The following is a 6,000-nucleotide window of genomic DNA, read 5'->3' on the forward strand; positions in this document are numbered from 1 at the left end:
ACAAATGCTTGACTTTTATCCCCCAGACAGTGAGCTGTATTTTCTCAAGCAACACTGCTGAAAGCAACAAGATCCTAAAGGACTAAGAGGGCTAGGGCACAAAAAGTACAGAAATTATCTTCTTTTTTTGTTTATTTGTTTGTAGTGTGAAACATTCTATGGCAACTCAGGTACTTTAAAAAGCCTTCAAAATATTTGGAGATATTCAACAGTTTAAACAGGGGGTCATTCCTTCAATTTGCCTCCTTGAAAAATGTCTGGAACTTACAAAATTGGCTATTAAAGCCTACCTTATGCAGTATTAGTTCCTAATATTATATCTAGAGTTCACTTTGCAGTAGTCCTTCATTATAAACTTCATCCTTCATACCTTATATACAAAATTTCACTTTGATTAGAAATATCAAAGAATACAGCTGTGAAACTCTTTTTAAAACAGTTAATAGCTTGCAGTACTTCTAAACCATACAAAACATTAAAAAGAATAAAAGTAGAAATATTTAAAGCTTTTCCCCTGGAAGTTAAAAATTAAAGTTGCTGACAATATTTTATAACCACAGGTTTAAACACTTGAATAAACTTGGGAAAATTATTACTTTTCATGGTCATTGATCATTAAAGAATCTTTGTTCAACAAAACAGGTGATTAGGTCCCTTTGAGGTCACACATGCTTAAAGACTAATATTTATTTAAGGGTTTTGCTGATGTGAATCTTTCTGCAATTGCCATTTCATCTGATTAAGTTAACAATGCACAGTAATGCTTGTTTGTTCAGGAAGAAATTTTGTGCTTACAGACTTGTAATACTTTACAAAAAGAGCATGTGGAGCTAACACAGTATTTATGCAATAGGGCAGAAGTACTACTAAGTGCTACTGCTGGGTTGGGCAAACCAGGTACATAAATAAAACATAAAACCACAATCTTGGTAGTAAATGGTGTCTGGCCATTTTCCTTAAAAGACTAAAAGTTCTGTTCTTGATTATTTTTTCAATTTGCATGCATTTGTATTTTGATACCAAACTAAACTAAAGTATTACTGGTATATGCATCTTTATTTCACTTAGCCCGTAGCATATCATTTCAATCTGCATGATTTTTTAGTCCTGACTGAGGTAAGAGAAAATTAACACACACTAACACACATACAAACACACACATGAAAACAAAGTGCAGCTGAGGCTAGGCTAGGCCAGTAATTGGTATTTTAAGTTGCATGTGACACTCTTTCCTTGTTCTGTTGCACTGCATTTAGATATTGTATGGCTCTCCAGACATGCTATGCATAATTTTACATACCATCTGCTTTACATGCCAGGTTCCATATGTACAATGTATAACCTAAAACCAATATTTTGATTGATTTGAGCTACAGTGGAGGCTTTTGTTCTAAAATTGCTGGATAGAATAATATAGTCCTAAATAGATTATCTGATGAATGTGTTCTAGGATTAACAAAGAATCAAACTGACTTTGAAAAAGTTTTTAAAGGTGTTAAGAATTACAAAATTCAGATGACTTTCAAGAGTCACGCTAATATTGCTTCTTACTTTCAAATACTAAGAGACCTCACTACCACTCACTTGACAACCATAGCAATACAATGGCATAAACACATTTCAGAGGCAGGCAAGGGACAGCAAAAATAGTCTAGAAAAAGATATACCTGAATAAAGATGAACAGCACTTATTCCTCAAAACAGGATGAGATTTATAAACATGCTAAAAGTGAGTAACTGATATTCAGAACCATGTCCTGGAGATTCCTGGCAGTTCATTATCTGGCTTCTTTCAATCCTGTTTTAAATACTCAGATCTTACATACTCTTACTCTTCAGGTAAGCCTTAAAGACCTAACTTTCTGTTTTGGAGATGCTGAACTGGCTGCATTTCCATACGCACATATGAAGAACAAGTATTGGAACATCAAAATGAAAAGAATACAGTATTTCAAACAATGGCTCTCAGGACAAAACTTAAGATTTATTCAAATATGAATCTTCATTTTTAGAACTGCTGACTGTCTTCATTCAAGCAAGCAAAGAGGATTAAGCATCGCTTTGGACTTTAAAAAAAAACACCAACACCCCTCAAAAAAACCCCAACCAAAACAGTCCAGAACTCTTAATATGGAAATAATCACTATACTTTTCACATTTGACTTTGAAATGGAAGTATTATCAACAAAAATAGATCATGGCATTACAATGTATTAGTAAGCACCAGATAAAGTGGAGAATACAGGAAGCAACAAAGCAGTTCAAAGAAAATTTTTCTCCATCCAATGTCCCATAAAATATTTACCCTTCACCTCCATATATGACACATGATTAAAAAAAGCATTTGAATTCACAGGAAAATTAGAAAGGCACCTGTAATATGACATTTTAAAAGGGAGGTTTCTGTCTTCCCTATGTAATTCCAATGAGAGAAGAGACAATCAGTGAAGCATTTGTCCATTTTACAAGGATTTTTTTCTATTGTAACATGAACGTATTAATCTGTTCACAGTTGAGTATCAGTGGCACATTCAGTTCAATTCAATGACAATTCTACCAGATGCCTACAAATAAAGCTGAAAAAGAGATGCAGCACCTCGGACCTTTTTCATACTTGCCTATTAACACAAAGTTGTGCTTAGAAGGGAAACATTATTGGACCATAACTGAGAAAGGTTGTTTTCCCTACTGTATCGGGTTTGTGTGGCAAGGTTTTGGTAGCAGGGGGGGCACAGGGGTGGCTTCTGTGAGAAGTTTCTAGAAACTTCCCCTATGTCTGATAGAGCCAATGCCAGCCGGCTCCAAGACGGACCCGCTGCTGGCCAAGGCCAATTCCATCAGTGATGGTGGTAGCACCACTGGGGTAACATGTTTAAGAAGGGGAACGAAAACCTGTGCAATTGCAGCTGGAGAGAGGAGTGAGAACGCGTGAGAGCAACACCTCTGCAGACACGCAGGTCAGTGCAGAAGGAGGCAGGAGGTGCCCCAGGCACTGCAGCAGAGATGCCCCTGCAGCCCCTGGTGAAGCCCATGGTGAGGCAGGCTGTGCCCCTCAGCCCATGGAGGGTAACGCCGGAGCAGGTACCCACCTGCAGCCTGTGGAGGACCCCACGCCGGAGCAGGTGGATGCCCCAAGGAGGCTGTGACCCCGTGGGAAGCCCACACTGGAGCAGGCTCCTGGCAGGACCTGTGGCCCCGTGGAGAGAGGAGCCCAGGCTGGAGCAGGTTTGCTGGCAGGACTTGTGACCCTGTGGGGGACCCACACTGGAGCAGTCTGTGCCTGAAGGATGGCACCCCATGGAAGGGACCCACACTGGAGCAGTGTGTGAAGAACTGCAGCCCACGGGAAGGACTGACGTTGGAGCAGGTCATAGAGAACTGACTCCTGTGGGAGGGATCCCGCACTGGAGCAGAGGAAGAGTCTGAGGGGGAAGGAGCAGCACTGACAGCGTGTGATGAACTGACCACAGCCCCCATTCCCTGTCCCCCTGCACCACTGGTAGGGAAGAGGTAGAGAACTCAGCAGTGAAGTTAAGCTGGGAAGAAGGGTGGGGTGGGGGGAAGGTGGTGTAACATTTAGGTTTTATTTCTCATTATTCTACTCTAATTTTATTGGTAATAAATTACACTATTTTTTCCCCAAGTCAAGCCTGTTTTGCCCATGACAGTAATTAGAGTGATCTCCCCCTGTCCTCATCTGGATGCACAAGCTTTCCGTTATATTTGCTCTCCCCCAACAAGCTGAGGAGGGGAGTGATGGAGTGGTTTTGGCGAGCACCTGGCGTCCAGCCAGGGTTACCCCACCACACTTACCAATGTAATAGTTAAATTCTTCAAGGAGTATGGGCATAATTCTGATACTTGACAAGCTGTTGACCACATGCAGCATCTTTTGGGTTCTTTCAACACTCAGATTTGAAAAAGAATTAAAAGTGTGTCTTCACACTTCCCTTTTTAAGGCATTCCAAGCAACTGAAAATGGTTAGTCAGGTTACAGGAATAAGACTAGCTTTTGTCATTTGAATATCAGTATTTTCGTTTGTGTTTCATTATATATCTGACTGCTCCCAATCTAAATACTGCACTGAACAGAGGACGTTCTGTGAACTAGAACTTCCATTTGCTAATGGATTTTTTTTTTTGCATAAAATCTTCTTTGCCATCCATATAAATATGGGCATTTTAATTATTAATCAGAAGCATTCTTTCTTATTTGTATCTGTGTTGTGAAAGAGTTCTAAAAACAGGATAAAAAATTCATGTACATTTAGATTTTCCTCCTCCCTAGAGGCAAGTTGTTCATGAGTTAAATGCTTATGCAACACCTTTCCTTACAAACTGTACTACATTTCTCCCTTTACTTCTGTGTTGAGCCTTTCTGGGCCTGATCCACAGGCCACTGAAGTCAGTGGGAGCCCATCCAGTCGTATCCCTCAGCTTCCAACTTCTTAGTGCAGAAAAAAAAAAAAAGATATACAGCAGTGGAAAAGTATAAGGTACTAGATCTGGTAATACTTTATAATGTCGGTACGTAAAACAATGGGCTTCAGTCTATCTTGATATGAAACATGTCAAGAAACCATTCCAATATTTCTCCACTGCAAAGTGGGAATGAAAATCTTGAAGACATTTCTGACAGAGTGCAGCTAAATCTCTTTGGTTAAAAAGCCATCTTTTAAAAATGAAGTTTCTTTTCTGCATCTCTCTCACTTTGCCATCTCTCAGCTTTCTGCCCAGTCCCTTTCATTCGAAAAGTATTCGGTATCGTTCAGAACCTTCTTCCTCTGAAGTCAACTGGGAGTTTTGCCATTGACTTCAGTGGAAGAGTCATCATACACAGGATGCAAAACAGTGAGAAAAAGGATCATTGTCAAAGCAGACCTTGTAAAAGTAAGAAAAAAATATTTACGTGATTTAGCAAAATCCCCTTAAAAATCTCCAGCAGTCAGCCCTTACATACGTTTCCCACGAATCGCACCAGGAGGTCTAGGAGAACAAAAAGCCCCTTGCCCGCCGCCCCTGGCATTGGGTAGCGGGAGTTCAGCCCCAGCCCGAGCAGAGTTAGCCGTGCGCAAACCCCAGCGACGCAAGAGCCACGCAGGAACTGATCGCAAACATTTTGCAAACATTAAGCCTTCCCTGAGGGACACGAGCGCTTTCCTACCGGCGCCCGCTGCAGCGCACGGGGGGCGCAGCGGGCAGGGCAGCGGCGGGCACCCCCTCGCCGCGCTGCCGGGGCACCGGCCGGGGCTTCGCTCGCCGCCCCGCGCAGCGCCGCGCCTGGGCGCGCAGCACCTGGCTGCTCCCCTCCGCAGGTGAGGCGCCCGGCGGAGCTCCCCCTCTGCCCGGACGGCGGCACCGCCGCTCCCGCAACACCGGACCGCGCTGCCAGCCCCCGGGGACGTCGTCAAAACCGAGGTGGGGGAGAAGCAGGGCACCGTCCCCGGGGCGCGCCGGGGACACCGTACCCTTCGCGCCCCGGCCGCAGCAAGGCGGGAGCGGAGCCGCCGCGCAGGGCGCCCCTGGCACGGCAGGGAGCCCCTGGCACGGCAGGGAGCCCCTGGCACCTTCCCCGTCCTCGCGGGACGCCGTCGCGGCGCGCAGCCCCGTACTCACCGCGGTGCTGCAGGCAGCGACCCGCAGCCCAGGCGAAGCGCCCCCGCCCCGGCCGGTGCCCGCTGCGGTGCACAGACCCCGTCCCTCGGCGCCCACATCCGAGCCCCAGCCGCGCAGCTAAAAGTCCTTCTGAGGAGCACTCGGCGAGCCCCGCCGCCTTCTGCCTCGGATCGCTGTCATGTCCCCTCCCCTCGCCCCCCCGCTCCGCGCCCTCCCCCGGCGGGCGGCAGCACTATAAAACGGTCCCTAACCCGTCACATCACGCACTGGCAGAGGTGCCGTTCCTCGCCGCTGCTTACCGGGCATCCTCCAGAGCGGCGGGCGGGCGGGCGAGAGCAAGCGAGCGAGCGAGCGAGGGAGGGAGGGAGGGAGAGAGAGAGAGAG

The 6,000-nt window shown here is 45.6% G+C and overlaps 1 protein-coding gene across 2 annotated transcripts in view; it reads right to left on the reverse strand.

Moving 5' to 3' along the window:
- HS3ST5 (heparan sulfate-glucosamine 3-sulfotransferase 5) overlaps nt 1-5,777 on the reverse strand; it is a 195,791-nt gene extending 190,014 nt beyond the window's left edge. For both annotated transcript variants that reach the window (XM_055811304.1, XM_055811305.1), the window contains exon 1: nt 5,617-5,777. The gene's annotated coding sequence lies outside the window, so the exon portion shown is untranslated. The remainder of the gene's footprint in view (nt 1-5,616) is intronic.
- Between the last annotated feature and the right edge of the window lie 223 nt (nt 5,778-6,000).

The sequence above is a fragment of the Falco peregrinus genome, chromosome 7, assembly GCF_023634155.1.
Source record: "Falco peregrinus isolate bFalPer1 chromosome 7, bFalPer1.pri, whole genome shotgun sequence".
Classification (NCBI taxonomy): Eukaryota; Metazoa; Chordata; class Aves; order Falconiformes; family Falconidae; genus Falco; species Falco peregrinus.